Below are 15599 nucleotides of genomic sequence, written 5' to 3'. Positions count from 1 at the left end.
AGACATGCGGGATCTCTCTCAAAGGTGTGTGCGCCTTTCTGCAGCCTCTAGCTCTCTATTTATCCACAAAAATCGTGCATATTCTAAGACGCCTATACATATTTATTACCTGTCACCACCCATTCCCCGCTCGGTATTATAATGAGTTTGCATGCTCATTGTGGCTGCATAGTCCTTTTTCTTTATTGAGTCGGGGGTCGTAAAATGAGTCTGGGGACGCAGAGATGAAGGAGAGAGAAGTCTTCCTCCCCCCTAAACTTTTCACCTTTGCCTTGTTGCTAGGACTACCTGACCTGCTGGTCTCTTCATTTTTTGGTTTTGATTAGTTTCAGTGTTAAAATTCATAGCATATAGGTCTCCCCGGGCTGATTCTGAGTGTTATTTGAGGTATATCGGTTTCATTTAAATGTTACCAGATGTGCTGGTCCCGCTTTGGCTGGCTCTGTGTGTTACCAGATTTAAAACAATCAATCTTGGTTGACACTATCTGTCTTTATTGGTTATATTCCTAACTTCTAACTTCTAAGCTTTCTAAAAAGTCTCATAACTTGTTTCTCAACATTCAACTCTCTAGGCTCTAACTGAACACTATAGTTCATAACCACTCCTATCCCAAGGAATGTGATGAATATTCATGAATTTTACCCATAATACTGGACTGTATGGAGTGTTGTGTGTGTTTGGAGCGAACCCCCACACCCTGCGGGCCGAATAAAGCAAATACCCACTTATCTGACTGTCTCTGAAGTGTCTCTTGGCACGGTTTGGGGCAATTCAGGGAGAGAAGCCAGGCGAATTCTTCAACGCGATTTGTGTTCAAGGACTCACACAATCCCCCACGGTCTCACCGCTGCAGAGCCAAGGGAGCACCTTCTTGCTTTTAGCTAGCATGTTAGCTGAGGCAAGAAATTTTCCCCAGACTGCATACTGAAATCCTCCGGAACTTCTTCTTCCGGAACTGTTTGGCCTAGCTGTGATCCGAGAACCAGATCATCGGACCCGATGGACTGGCAGGGAGGCTGCAGAGACGCCGCATCCCAGCCTCAGACCTCGGGAGGGGCTGAGTCAGCTACAGAGGGAACTCTGAATCCACCAGTTTTCTCTGCAGAGAGGAGGCTTATTATCTGATATTACTCATATTTTTCCTGTGCCCTGTGCTGGCACTCTGCTTGTTAAATAAATAGTTATTTTCACTTTCATCCAAGAAATTCCTTTCATATTGGTAGGGGAGGGACTGCTGAAACCTGTCTTCTCTGGAGGAGACGTCCCTTCCAGGATGTTTCCCCCTAAACTTGTCTCAAACCAAGACATACAACTTCTAAATTTTTTTTTTTTTAAACTACCTTTAGTCTGGGGTTTGTTCATCTTTGCCCAGTGGAATTGAAGTTTATTTTCATGAGACTGTTTCACTGGGTGAGACCTCATGAGTTTAACATCTCAACGGACTGAGAGTTGCCAGAGGATGCACAGGAGACAAGCAACCATTAACGAACATTACCCAACATTACCCCGAACCTCCACCCCCCTCCCCCCCCCCCCCCCCCCCCGGTGTGTCAGAGACACCTGGTCTGGGAAAAAATCGATAAGAGAACAAAGAATGAGGACCTAATTAGCATCAAAGGGATCAATAACCAATAGGAAACCAAATACTTAGAATGGCTTTGGGTTTTGTATGTATAAATATGTGAAAAGTTTAGTACAGAATCATGTGTAATGGAATGATTTTCACTGCACAACCTGGGCAATGTGTGGATGAAATAATTTCTATTGCACATCCTGGCCAGAATAATGTAATGCCTTGATTCTCTAATGCTAAAAAGATGTTGTTGGAGAGTTTCTGTTTTCCCCGCAGTTTCAGTGACAAACACACAGGGCACCAATTCCTTCCTCCCTTGCCTTCAGCCCCATAGGGACACCCTGTGACTCCATGGGGGCACCGTGGCTAGCCTTCGTTCGCCACCCACAAAAAGGCAGAGGTGCTTAACCTCCTCTTCCCAGTCCCCCAGCAAAACTGTCATGCCATGGGCAGACCTCCCTTAGCCACAGAGGGACACCGTGTCACTCCATAAGGCAGAGGTTTAACCCCCCTGCCATTCGGACATCCTGTCACACCCTTCGCTAGGGGGAAAAGGGGCCAAACCCTCATTCCCACCAGAATGCCAGTGCCATCCACAGTCTATATAGTGGCCCTGTGGGGCAGAGCCACTGCCTCCAGTGTCACCAAAACTGCAGGAAAACATAAAAACTCTCCAACAACATTTTTAGTGTTAGAGAATCAAGGCATTACTTTATTCAGGCCAGGATGTTGTTCTGGCCAGGATGTGCAACAGAAATCATTTCATCCACACATAGCCCGGGCGTGCAGAGAAAATCATTCCATGACGCATGAATTTTACTAGATTTTTCACAAGCTTTTTACAGTCAAAACCCATAGAGATTCAATGTTCATTGGTCTCATATTATGGTATCCCACAGTGGTAGGGAGGAGAAGAGAGATTCAGCAGACAGGAATTGTGCAGCAAGATTGATTTTTTAAATTATTTTACAAACTCTTTTATAGACTTTTTTTTTCATAGTCTAATTGGTCAAAGGATCAGCCACCCCTTGGGGTGATTGGCTAAAATCCTAAAACATCCATTGTCAAAATATTTTTCTACTGTACTATAAACAAAGCTCTGCAAGGTCGCAGGTGTTCATAGTTTATAGAACTCTACTAATATCTTCTGTGAGAGAGAAAAGTATCTCACGGGACTGGAAAGACACAAGAAAAATTCTTGCTAGCAGCAATATTGTATCCACAGTCTCAAATTGCATAGTTCTTAGTATTTGGTTTCCTATTGGATACAAATTTCTTCACCTCCAATGCTAATTAGGTCCTCATTCTTCTCTCTCCTTTCGCAGACCAGGTGTCTCTGACTATTCCAGGGGTGATGTTTGGAGTTGATGGTCCGGTAATGGTCATAAATGGTCGTTGATGGCCATTATATTTTGTGTATCTTCTGTGCTACTGATGCCTTGATGGGGCTACCTAAAAACAGGATAGACAAAATTAAGAGAATAAAAGCAGGTATATTTACTGAAGGGCCTTCAGGTACACTTTGGGCAGTCAAAGCCCCAGGGACTATACCCAAAATGGACGACGGGGTCACGGGTTTTCATACTTTTATAAGTTTGGTCCATTTGCATATTGGGGGTTAATCCTCCAAACACAATTTCAGATAATGAAGTCATTACCCCAAGTTTGTTCCTCCCTAACCCACTTTTGTTTACATATTTTGGGGGCTGAGACAGTGAGGTGTCCTTGAAGTTCAGGCTGTTGGGGTTTTAGTTTAGTCCTAGTTTTTTTCCTGTTAAAGGAATTTTTTCCCATATGCATGTTGCTAGGGGACAAATGGCTGTACTTAAGGAAGACAAAAGAGCTACCCATTGGGGGTGGGGTGGGCCTGGCTACTCTCAGCGTTTGGAGAGAGAAGCTGCTGGTTCTTTTCAGCTATTCTTCCTTTTCTGTGGAGAAAGATCCCAGGATCTCCAGCTCACCTTCCCTGCCCTGCTGGAGGCCAGGCTGTGGCCGCCCTGCCCCGCTACTGCTTCGAGCCTTCGCTGTGTTGTAGCCATGCTCGCCCTGCCTGCAGAGACCTCCGGGGGGTTCTCCGTTTGGATACATCTCGTCTGTCCTCCGGGATTTGTGCTGATCCCTGCCGTTCCAGCCTGTTGTTCCCGAAGGTCCAGCCAGACACCGGGGCCAGCTGTCCAGGGGTTTGTGAAACCTTTGTTCCATCCTTCCCCGGGACCCCAGGCCACCGGTGCCACATGCTCCCCGAGCTCTCTCCGGAGCTCCCCCTGCAGCCGTGGGGAAACCATCGCACCTGCCCTGCTCACTGGGAGCCGCTAGCGCCCCTGCCAGCTGCAAGCAGAACTGCACCCAAGGGGAAAGGGCCCGACAGCCGAGAAGGCTGGAACTGGGTTTGTGACTGTTTGCTGTTACTGCCATAGTTATTGTTGTTTGTTTGACTGGTTATATATATAATAGTAAAGAACTGTTATTCCTATTTCCCACATCTTTGCCTAAAAGCCCTTGATTTCAAAATTATAATAACTCAGAGGGAAAGGGGTTACATCTGCCACTTCAAGGGAGGCTTCTGCCTTCCTTAGCAGACACCTGTCTTTCAAAACCAAGACACAGGCCTAGAGAGGAATTGTTTTGTCTGACCAAAATGGGAGAACAGTAACTAGCAGTCTATATGGAGTTTTAGAGTTACACACTAAAGAATTACAGGATTACAAATAGATTGTTGGAAGCCGCGCGGGACGGGGAGCCCGGATCCCCGGCGGGGGAAGCGAGAAAAACAGAAGCCAAACCAATATGGTTGAAAAATGAACTCCGATTTATTAGCAGTCTAAAGGCACTTATATAGTATACCAGCTTGTTAGCTCCTAAGTGGCTTAAAGCTTATCAAGACACATTTCTATTTCTACATAATTGGACTACATTGGCAGTTTTCCACAGTCTTGTTATGATCAAAAGAATTTTGTGCTCAACTCCTCTGTATACTCCCGGATATCACACCTGCAGGTTCTTTACTCCCTGTATGTTCTCAGGCCGAACTGTTTACTTTCACACAGGGACTTTCCCATGGAAAATGTCTCTCACACATACAAGCCTAAAAACCTCCAGCCCAATAGCTTGCACAGTTCTTTTATTGATCCCAATAATTCTATTCTCCAACAATAGATGAAAAATATAAAAGCTAAAATCCTAAGGCATCACTACTCCCAGTCTGTTGAGATGTTAAGCTCATCAGGCCTCACCTGGTGGAACAATGCCCTGGAAAGAAACTTTAATTCCCTTCCCCAAGAGGCAAAGGCAAACATAGGTTGGACTTAATGATCTCAAAGGTCTTTTCCAACCTAGTTCATTCCGTGAAAACTGACTAAAGACACATAAAAATTTTAAATTTCATAGCATCTCCAACACCAGCACTCACTGCTCAAGCTGTCCCACAGCCCCTTGGGCCAGAGGGTGTTCGTCATCTCACCATGCTCATTGGCTAGTTCCACCTCCCTATCTCCATTGCCCATTGGGAAGTTCAAGCTGGTACTGCCCCTCTGGGTACTCCTATTGATCAGACTCCAACCCCGCTGCGCTGAGCTGCTTCTTTATAGTGGCAGGATCGGCCAGGGAGCTTTCTAAAAGGCTGTGATGTCACTGGGCTGCCACACATCAAGGCCTTCCCCCTATCCCACTAATCCCTCTGATTTTGCTGCTTCCTGAGCATCCTGTCTCCTTGGTCCAGGGGTATCATGGATGGATGGTCGGTAAGCCATGAAGATTCCCTGTACAGAAGAAGAGAAAGAAGGGAGATTTCCAAGCACCTCCTTAGGATCATTGGAGGATGCCAAGATGCCCGTCTCATCTTTGTGAGCTGAGGCAATGCTTAGGACTTGGCTAGGAGAGCATGCAAAGAGGAGCCAGTGGCTGGCAGGGCTGTGACTTGCTGACCTGTGTTTCTGAAGGGCATCCCCTGACCTGTGGAACTGGGTTTGAGCAGCAGAAATGTTTGGGGGTGTCTTGGGGTGACCTTATGATGTGTATCCCATATCTCTGCCTATGCCCAGAAATTAATTTTTGTGCCTTTCTATGCCTCTAAACTGAGGGGGTATCTGGCCCTGACTGTCTCAGCTCATCTTTGTGGGACTTGCTTGCCAATCCTTGGCCCTGCTGTATAGTACAGTGCCAGTCCTGTGGTAGCTCTGTGGATCTCCAAGTCACTGCTGGCTGCTGCCAGCATGAAACCCTGTCTGGCAGGGAACAGGTCTGGCTGGAGCTTGAAACCTAAGTGGTATGTAACAAAAGGTTAACCACAAGTAACATTGCAACAAGATGTGCAGGTAAAGCAAGACAGCAGAGCAAGATAGCAAAGCAAGTGAGATAACATGCACCATCAAGAGCAAGACAGCAAGTTTTAATGGAACTTGAAAACTGCAAAATTAGCTAAAAACAAGTTAGACTGAAAAACAAGAAGTACCAGGCATGCATTGAAGACAGAGGTAAAAAGTTCAAATGTGAGGAAGACTACAGAAGTTTTCATCAAAAGACCACCAGAAGACTGATGACCACCGCAGAAGGAACTGATGCATGTGCAAAAGCAACAAACTGTTGTAAAACCATCACACATCTTTATGCAAATATGCATATGTGTCCTGGGTTGAGGTGTATTCTATTACCATCCTCATGAGCTGTGGAAATCAGGTGGGGCAGTGTTTCCTTGCCTCCTCCCCCCAGACTATCTTGCTGTTAATGGCCCATCATTGTCCTGCTTCATGACTCAGAGATAACTCCCTCCGGACCATCTTGTGTTAATGAGCCTAATCAACACTTGGCCTCATGACTCATTACCCTATTGTGAGATGCTCCACCCAGAGGGAGGAACCAAGCATCCCATCGTGGATATAATCTGGGACTCTGAGCACCAGACACACTGTCTCCACTGGATTTCCAGAGGACAGGAGCCCCACAGCCACCACTGGACTTTCTGAGGAAGAGCAGACCCCTTCTACTACAGGATCACCACTTCAGAGGACTGCTACCACCACCCTGCCTAACAGGGACTCAGGTTGTATCTTGACTCTGTCAGTGTTTCCTTTTACTTTCTTTTCCTTTTCTTTCATTTCCATTAAATTATTATTCTGACTTGGTGCCTCCCCCTGGTTTGTTTTCAAACTAGTACAGTATGCTAATGATATGCTGTAATTGTGACATTGTGTGGAAGGACTTTTAAAATGTAACTGAAGTCTAAAGAAGATTGAGTGAGTTTTTGGCAGAGAGATCCCCCTCACTCCCAGCGCTGAATAAACAAATACCTGCTCTGTAGCCCTCTGACTACGGTTTTATTTTTCTTGACCAGTTTTGGGCATCAGTCTGGAGAGCCAGGCAGGAGGAACTCTGCCCATCTGAGAGGTCTGCTGGAGCTGCAGACTCCCTTGGTGCTCCCTGAGAATTTCTCAAAAGAACTCAGCACTTCACCGGCTCTCTGCTGGAGTAGACAAGGACCAACTGCAGGAAATTTAAGGTATTTGTTGATTGGTTTGAATTTTGTTTCTGATCTTGGTTAAGTAACTCCCGTAAGATGTGTGTGATGACTCACGCATGGCGCTGTATGATGGGTGAAATTCCCGATGTTCATACACAAGGGGTTAGAGTCCCCTAAAAGGAAGTCTGATGACTTTAAGTATTGGCCTAGGTCTTGGAATTTTGGGTTTGATTGTTGTATGTGTTATTTTGGATCTTCTATAGAAGCCTAGTGTTTCTTGTCTGTGTGTCTGTTAATAAGTTTACATTACTTGCCTGTGTGTCTGTTAAAGGGTTTTCAGCTTATGCCACATTGTACTCTGTTACCTTGTCTCCTGTGCAGATCAGGACGGTGCAGATTGTGTGGGAGTGGACCGTGTGACAATTTCATATTTATTGCTTGTCAACATTGTAAATGCAAATACTGGTGCAAGTTGAAACTAAGATTCCCAATTTGTGGTCGGTGCAGTGTCCACGGCATAGGAGTAAAGAAAGGAACACAAGTGATAACTTTCGCTGTAAAGTGCGGGCATCTGGATAGCACCAGGAATGGGTAGCACTGACAGTAAAGAGATTGTATAAAAGAGTCCATTGGGGTGTGTTTTGGCTCATTGGAAGGATTTAGGAGGTATCCGTGGAGGTAATCTAAAGAAAAGTGATTTAATTAAATATTGTAATCAATGGTGGCGACTATATAAATTAGAAAATGAAGAAAAGTGGCCTGTAAATGGGACCTTACAATATAATACTCTATTGCAGTTAATGTTGTTTTTAAGAGAGGACAAATGGAATGAGGTTATGTACCTGGATATGTTTTTCACTCTGAGAAACAAGCCTGAGTGGCAGAGGGTGTGGTATTAATTTACCCCCACAAGATCCTTTAATTATCGCCCTAGAAAAGGACAGAGGTAAAAGAAAAATGAGGTGTTGTTCTGCATGTAGTATAGGTCAGAGGTGTCTTAAACTGAGAGATAGAGAAGAAGAAGACAGTGAGGTTGATCTTTTAGAATTACAATCTAATCTCCTCAGGAGACTCCCGGGCCCCTGTCTTGGTTTGAAAGACAGGTGTCTGCTAAGGAAGGCAGGAGCCTCCCTTGGAATGGCAGATGCGACCTCCCTTCCCTCCGAGTTATTATAATTTTGAAATCAAGGGGCTTTTAGGCAATGATATGAGAAATAGGAATAACAGTTCTTTACTAATATATATAACAAGGCAATAATACAGAAATACTGGCTTAACCTGACAGTCAGGATATAACCTGACACCCTGTTGGTCAGGGTGGTGGTAGCAGTCCGATTAAATGGTGGCTGCAGTCCTCTTTGAAGTGGTGCTGTTGAAGCGGTGATCCTGTAGAAAGGTCTGGTCGTCCTCTGAAGGTCCAGGGGTGGTTATGTAGCTCTTGTCCTCTGGGAATCCAGTATGTAAAGGCTGACTGTAGTGTTCCAAACCTCAGATTATATCCTGGTAGGAATGCTTGGTTCCTCCCCCTGGGCGGAGCATCTCACAATGGGATGATGTAATTCTATGAGTCATGCAGTGAGGCTGGATGGCCCATTAACAGAAGATATTCCCCGGAGGGAGTTATCAGGGATGTGTCATGGAAGAGATAAAGAACATTGCCCCGCCTGGTTTTAAGAGATGGTGATGGAATACATACCTTTGGTTACATCTTACATTGAAATATAAGACACTATCTACCCCTTATTCTATTACCATCTGCATCACACCCAAATCAATACCCTCTTTAAACTCTACTGGGGGGCCCAGATCTGGACACAGTATTCAAGGTGCAGTCTAACCAGTGCAGAGTAGAGGGGAAGAACCACTTCCATAGTCCTGCTGGCCACACTATTCCTGATCCAGGCCAGGATGCCATTGGCCTTCTTGACCATGTGGGCACACTGCTGGCTCATGTTCAGCCTCCTGTCCCAGGTCCCTTTCTGCCTGGCCGCTGTCCAGCCACTCTGTCCCTAACATGTAGCGCTGCATGGGGTTGTTGTGACCAAAGTGCAGGACCTGGCACTTGGTCTCGTTAAACCTCATATCATTGGATTTGGCCCATCTATGCAGGCTTTACAGGTCCCTCTGCAGGAATGCCCCTACCCTCCAGCAGATCCACACTCGTATCCAACTTGGTATCATCTGCAAATTTGCTCATGGTAGACTGTCTTGGGGGGGTTGCTCATGGTGATGGGGATATCCCATGGTCATTTTGTGCTGGGAATTGTCACTGTTTTTCTCCCCCCTGACCCCCCATGGCTTAGGGGATATTGTGAGAGGTGTAAGCTCTGCCCAGGATCCTGTGGGGGGTGGGGCCGGGGCTCCCCCTCTCTTCCAGTTCGGCAGTTGAGGAGGGCAGCCACGTGGGTGACACAGTGAGTGTATCTGGCCTGGGATATTGTTGCCCACTTAACAGGTGGGCAAACCTCTGTTATTGAGGTTTTTTTGTTGTTATTGCTTGTTGTTTGTTCTGTTTTATATATATTTGCCAATAAAGAACTGTTATTCCTTTTCCCATATTTTTGCCTGGAAGCAATTTCAAAGTTATAATAATTTGGAGGGAGTAGGTTATCTTTCCATACCAGGAAGGTTCCCAGCTTCCTGGGCAGACATCGGTCTTTTAAACCGAGACATAGACTCAATTCCCCCATCCAGATCATCAATAAAGATATTAAGCTGTACTGGGCCCAACACTGATCCCTGGGGGACACCTCTAGTGACTGGCTGCCAACTGGATACACCACCATTCACCACCACACCCTGGGCCTGGCATCCAGCCACTTCTTAACCAAGCAAAGAGTACACCTGTCCAAGCTGTGAGATGACAGCTTCTATTGGTTTGGCATGGCCTGGTTTTAGGAAGCAGGGGGGCCAAAAAGATGGCTCCTGTGAGGAAGCTGCTGGAAGCTTCCCACCATGTCTAACAGAGCCAATGGCTGATGGCTCAGAAGATGGGCATGCTGCTGGCCAAAACTGGGCCAATGAGAGAGGTTGGTAACACCTCTGATGACATATTTAAGAAGAAAATCAAAACAAAGTGTACTAGTTTGAAAACAAACCAGTGGGAGGCACCAAGTCAGAATAACAATTTAATAGAGAAATTAAGAAAACAAAAAAAAAATAAGGCAGAAAACACTGGTTTAAACTGACAGAGTCAGGATACAACCTGACACCCTGTTAGTCAGGGTGGCAGTAGCAGTCCAATAAGATGGTGGCTGCAGTCCTCCTGAAGTGGTGGATGTAGTTCTGTTGAAGCAGTGATCCTGTAGATAGGGGCTGCTCTTCCTCAGAAGGTCCAGTGGTGGCTATGTAGCTCCTGTCCTCTGGAAATCCAGTGGAAAGGCTGTCTGTGGTGTTTGGAATCACAGATTATATCCAGGGTGGAATGCTTGGTTCCTCCCTCTGGGTGGAGCATCTCACAATGGGATGATGAGTCATGAGGCAAGGCGTTGATGGGCTCATTAACAGAAGATAGTCCGGAGGGAGTTATCTATGAGTCATGTGGCAAGGCATTGATGGGCCATTAACAGCAAGATAGTCTGGGGGGAGGAGGCAAGGAAACACTGCCCCACCTGGTTTCAACGGCTCATGAAGATGGTAATAGAATACACTGCAACCCAGGACATTATCCATTCCTTATTCTATTACCATCAACATCATCCCAAACCAATACCTTCCTTAAACTCTACACACACACACACATGCATACATATATATATACAATGAAACGCTACACACAGTTCTCACTTAAGATTAGGTCTCCTTGCGGTACACAATGGGTGTCCCCATCTTTCTGCATTACCCACTAAGTGTAACCAGGTCCGTGAGCAAAGACAATCCCATGGATGGGTTTGCCTTTGCCTGAGGTGTGTTTAACCCAAACAGTCTTTCCTAAAATACCTCTCAGGTGTACCACAGGGACTCTATCGCCATCCACTGTGTGCAAGGGGTCAGACCGAGCAGGACCAGCTCGATTGATGGACCCTCAGGTATTGACCATCCAGGTGGCCTTTGCTAAGTTCACTTCCGAATTTTTGAAGGTCCCCCCCCCAAGTGCCTTCAGCATGGTTTTAAGTAGTCCATTGCAGAATTCAACTTTCCCAGCAGCTGGTGCATGATAAGGAATATGATATATCCATTCGATACCGTGTTCTCCGGCCCAGGTGTTTATGAGGCTGTTCTTAAAATGAGTCCTGTTCTCTGACTTGATCCTCCCAGAGGTGCCGTGTCTCCAGAGGACTTGCTTTTCTAGGCCCAAGATGGTGTTCCAGGCAGTAGCATGAGGCATAGGGTAGGTCTCCAGCCATCCAGTGGTGGCTTCCACCATGGTCAACACGTAGCACTTGCCTTGGCGTAACGCAGTTCTTGGTGCTCGAGGCATGAGCTCTGGCATGCCCCAGGTCAGACAGTCCAACTGCATTACTTCTGTGTGTCGCAGAAGCGACTTCGTCAACAGGAAAAGAGCTGCTGGCTGAGCTAGCTAGCTGGCTTCTTTGCAGAGGGAACCACAGCAGGAGCTGATGGTATCGGCTCACATTAGCTCGGAGACAAAGGAAGAGAGAGGCTGTTCTGGTCTGGCTTCTAACAGGTTTATTGTTAGAAGTTTCGCAACCCGAACAAGCATGGAAAGGATGGAATGTGATGGGAAGTGATGGGATCCCTCCCCGAGGCTTGTTCTCAGTTTTATAGGCAATTTGAAAACCGCAGTGAAAGGGGAAAACAACCAATGAGTTACAAGCCAGGGAGAGGATACAATGTAACAAGAGCCACTAGGGGAAACCGAGAGGCGGGGGTTATAACAGAGAACCAGTGAACAACCAAGTAACCGAGAATTTTCCCGAACCGGGGGAGGTGGCTTGTACCTGGGCGCCGCCCAGGGAGGGTGCGGCTTAGGCTTCTGAGCCACCCATCGACCCACCCTCTGAGTCTGCCTCTTCGGGGAACTCGATCCAGGGGATGGGCTGGGATTGATTGGCATTACGCTGCTGCAGCCCCACAGTGGGTTGGGTCACACCGCAACATCTCCCACTTCTTTATTACTTTGAAATGAAGAGAGAAGGCTTAAGGGATTTCAAAACCAAACACTTAAAAATGGGAAAGGCTATTAAAATTAACAACACTATAAACAAAACCCAAACAATGTCCTTGATAATGGAAGGAATCCAGCTGCTGGATCTCCCGGTGCACAGGAGGAGCTGAAGCAGCAGGTGAGACAGCAGCAGGTAGGATGTCATCATGCAGTCAAGGGTGGTAACTTTAGGGACAGTGTAACACAAATAAAATTAATACAAATACAATTAACTTAAATAACAATGGCTCCCTTCGACTCCCCCTCTTTCAAAACAAAACTGAGGGGTCATTTTGGGAAGGGAGACACATTTTAAGGAGACTGGGAAGTGGAGGGTTTGTTTTTCAGGCCTAGAGGAGGAGTCTTTTTTCCAGGTGGCTTGGTTTTTCTTCTTTTCCAGGCTGTGGCAGCTTCTTTCCTTTGCTTGGCATCTGCAGGTGGTCTCAAAAAGGGTTTGATCCACTTCCCAGGGATCCATCTTGGACCTTCTGGGGTGGAACACACCCATAGCCTCTACCCCGGGTGACATGGGGGTAGGGGCCACGTATTTGTAAAGTATCAGGGTCTTTTATTAGGACCTCAGGTCTCTCAGTCAGTTTACATTTGGCAGAGTTTGTGAAGTGTCTCATGATGGGAGGATCAGGTTCCTCATAGGAACAGTTTAAAAAGTTCAAAGTGAACAACGCTTTGGACAGTCTTATGATGGGGGCAGCCATCTCATTGCCGCCTTTTTGTTGTTCTAGCAGTCTTTTTAGTGTTTGATGCTTTCTTTCTACGGTGGCTTGGCCTGTGGGCGAGTGAGGGATGCCAGTGATGTGATCCACACCCCACTCACTCATGAATGTTTTTAACTCTGCAGAAGTGTATGCTGGGCTACTGTCAGTTTTTATCTTATTTGGTGTCCCCAACACAGCGAAGGCCTGTACTAGGTGGTTGATGACATCTTTGGCCCTCTCCCCACGGTGGGCTGAGGCAAAGGTTGCACCAGAAAAGGTATCCACAGAAACGTGAATATATCTCTGGCGGCCAAATTGGGGGAAGCGGGGGAAATCTGTTTGCCATACCTCATAACTGCTCAGGCCTCGGGGGTTAACCCCTTGACCTAATGATGGAAGCTGATGTTTTTGGCAGCTGGGGCATGTTGCCACAATGGCTTTCGCCTGGTCTCTAGTGAGGTGGAACATTCGAATGAGAGCTGGAGCATTCTGATGGAACATTGCATGGCTCAGCTGGGCTTGCTGGAATCTGTTAGGCAGATTCGCTAACTCCATGGGCATTGCTAGGGCATCTGCTCTCCTGTTCCCTTCGGCAATAAATCCTGGCAGGTCAGTGTGTGATCTCACAGGCATGACATGGAATGGTTGCTTTTGGTGGGAGATCAGTTGAATCAATTTCGAAAGCAAGTTATGAATTTTTGGGTTTGCAACCTCCTTTAGTAAGGCTCTCTCTGCCCTGGAAACTACACCTGCTACATAGGCCGAATCAGTTATCAAATTAAATGGTTCACTGAACCGCTCAAATGCTCTGACCACAGCTGCAATTTCTGCCACTTGTGGGGATCCTTTGACTACCTGCATATCAGACTCCCGCTTCTGAGTGCAAGAATCCCTCCATGTGATGACAGATTTGCGAGAACGACCGGAGCCATCTAAAAGATTGTCAAGGCATTTAATGGTTTTCTGCTTTGAATTTCTTTTGGAATCAGTTTGAAGACTGAAATAAACAGTTTGTGTTTTGGATGGTGTATAGAAATTTGGCCTGTCTAGCTGTCTAGGGCGTATTGGAGGTGCTCATTGTTTTGAAGGAGTTTATCAAGTGAATCGGTTGCCAATGGTAAGTAGATGCATGTAAAGTCAGACCCTGCAAGGGTGCGGAGGCGGGATCTAGCTTTCATCACCAACTGAGCCATGAGCTCCTGTGGCGTTGTGATACTTTTGGACGGCTGGTGCGAGAGAAAAACCCACTCGATGATTAACAGGGGATCGCTCTGCTCCTCGTCCCATTGAAATATCAGCCCGTGAAGGTATGGCATTTCCCCATACACAATAAATTGAAAAGGCAGACCTGGGGCGCAGGGGTATGCCTGCCGGGACAACAGCACTTTCTGTACCTTATAGATGGACTGTCTCGCCTCCTCTGTTAGATGCCTGGGTGATGTGAGGTCATCTTTCCCTCACAGGAGGTTGAACAGAGGAGCGAGATCTTCTGATGTCAGCCCTAGGAGCAGCCTCACCCAATTTATGGTCCCGCAGAGCTGGTGGAGTTCCTGCAAGGTCTTAGGGTTATCATTAATTTTCACTTGTTGGGGAACCACAGTCTGTTCATGGATTTTCAGTCCAAGGTATTTAAATGGAGAGGTTTTCTAGACCTTTTCAGCCTGGATTTCAAATCCATTTGCCTCTAAGGCCTCGATTACCTCCCCCAATGTCCAGTCTAAATACTGCTGGTTAGGAGCACACACCAAAACATTGTCCATATAGTGGAGCACTATTGCCTTTGCTGCTAACTTTTGGATGGGGGACAGAATGCGAGCTACATACCACTGGCAGATAGTGGGTGAGCTTTTCATGCCCTGTGGCAGAACTCGCCACTGGTAGCACTGCATGGGAGCCTTTCGGCTGATGGAAGGTACCGAGAAGGCAAACCGGGGTGCCTCATCTGGGTGCAGAGGGATCTGGAAGAAACAGTCTTTAATATCAATGACTGCTACCTTCCACTGCCTCGGGAGCATGGAGAGTGAAGGCATTCCAGGCTGCAGGGGTCCCATGTCCTCAATGACTGCATTTATTTTCCGCAAGTCCTGTAGGAGGTGCCACTGGTCTTTCCCCGGATTTTTGATTACAAATACTGGGGAATTCCAAGGTCTGTTACGTGGTTCCAGATTACCCTTTCTCAATTGCTCCTCCACAAGTGCGGTGAGCACCTTTAATTTCTCGTCTTTCAAAGTCCACTGATCTGTCTAGACGTGTTCGTCAGAGATCCAATTTAATTTCTTGAAGGGGCGCTCCACAGTGGCCTTTACTAAAAATTTTTGGGGTTGAGATGGAATTACGACTAGAGCCCCCCACTGGGACATGCGATCCCTGCCCTACAATGTAAATCCAGAGTCAATTACAAAAGGATGGACTGATGCTATCTGTCCCTCTGGACCCTCAATTTCGACAACTGCCCTGCTGCTCTGGGCAGATATAGATCCCCACGATACCTTCTGCCAGCTGCAGTTCCCAGTGTGATGGCCAATTGTGGGAAGAAATGACTGTCATGTCTGCTCCCGTGTCCATCATTCCTGCCAGGCTGATGTCCAAGCCTTGGCAAGACAGTTTGCAGTTAAGCATGAGTTTGTCGTTCCCAACTACCTCAGCCCAGAAGACAGAGGGGTTGTAGTCCTGTGATGGACTACTGGGCATGAGAATAGATTGGGCCACAACCTTGTTAGCAGCAAGAAAAAAGGGGGGTTTTAC

This window comes from Aphelocoma coerulescens, assembly GCF_041296385.1.
Source record: "Aphelocoma coerulescens isolate FSJ_1873_10779 chromosome W unlocalized genomic scaffold, UR_Acoe_1.0 ChrW_unloc_scaf_1, whole genome shotgun sequence".
Classification (NCBI taxonomy): domain Eukaryota; kingdom Metazoa; phylum Chordata; class Aves; order Passeriformes; family Corvidae; genus Aphelocoma; species Aphelocoma coerulescens.
Note: the sequence above shows the minus strand (reverse complement) of the source record.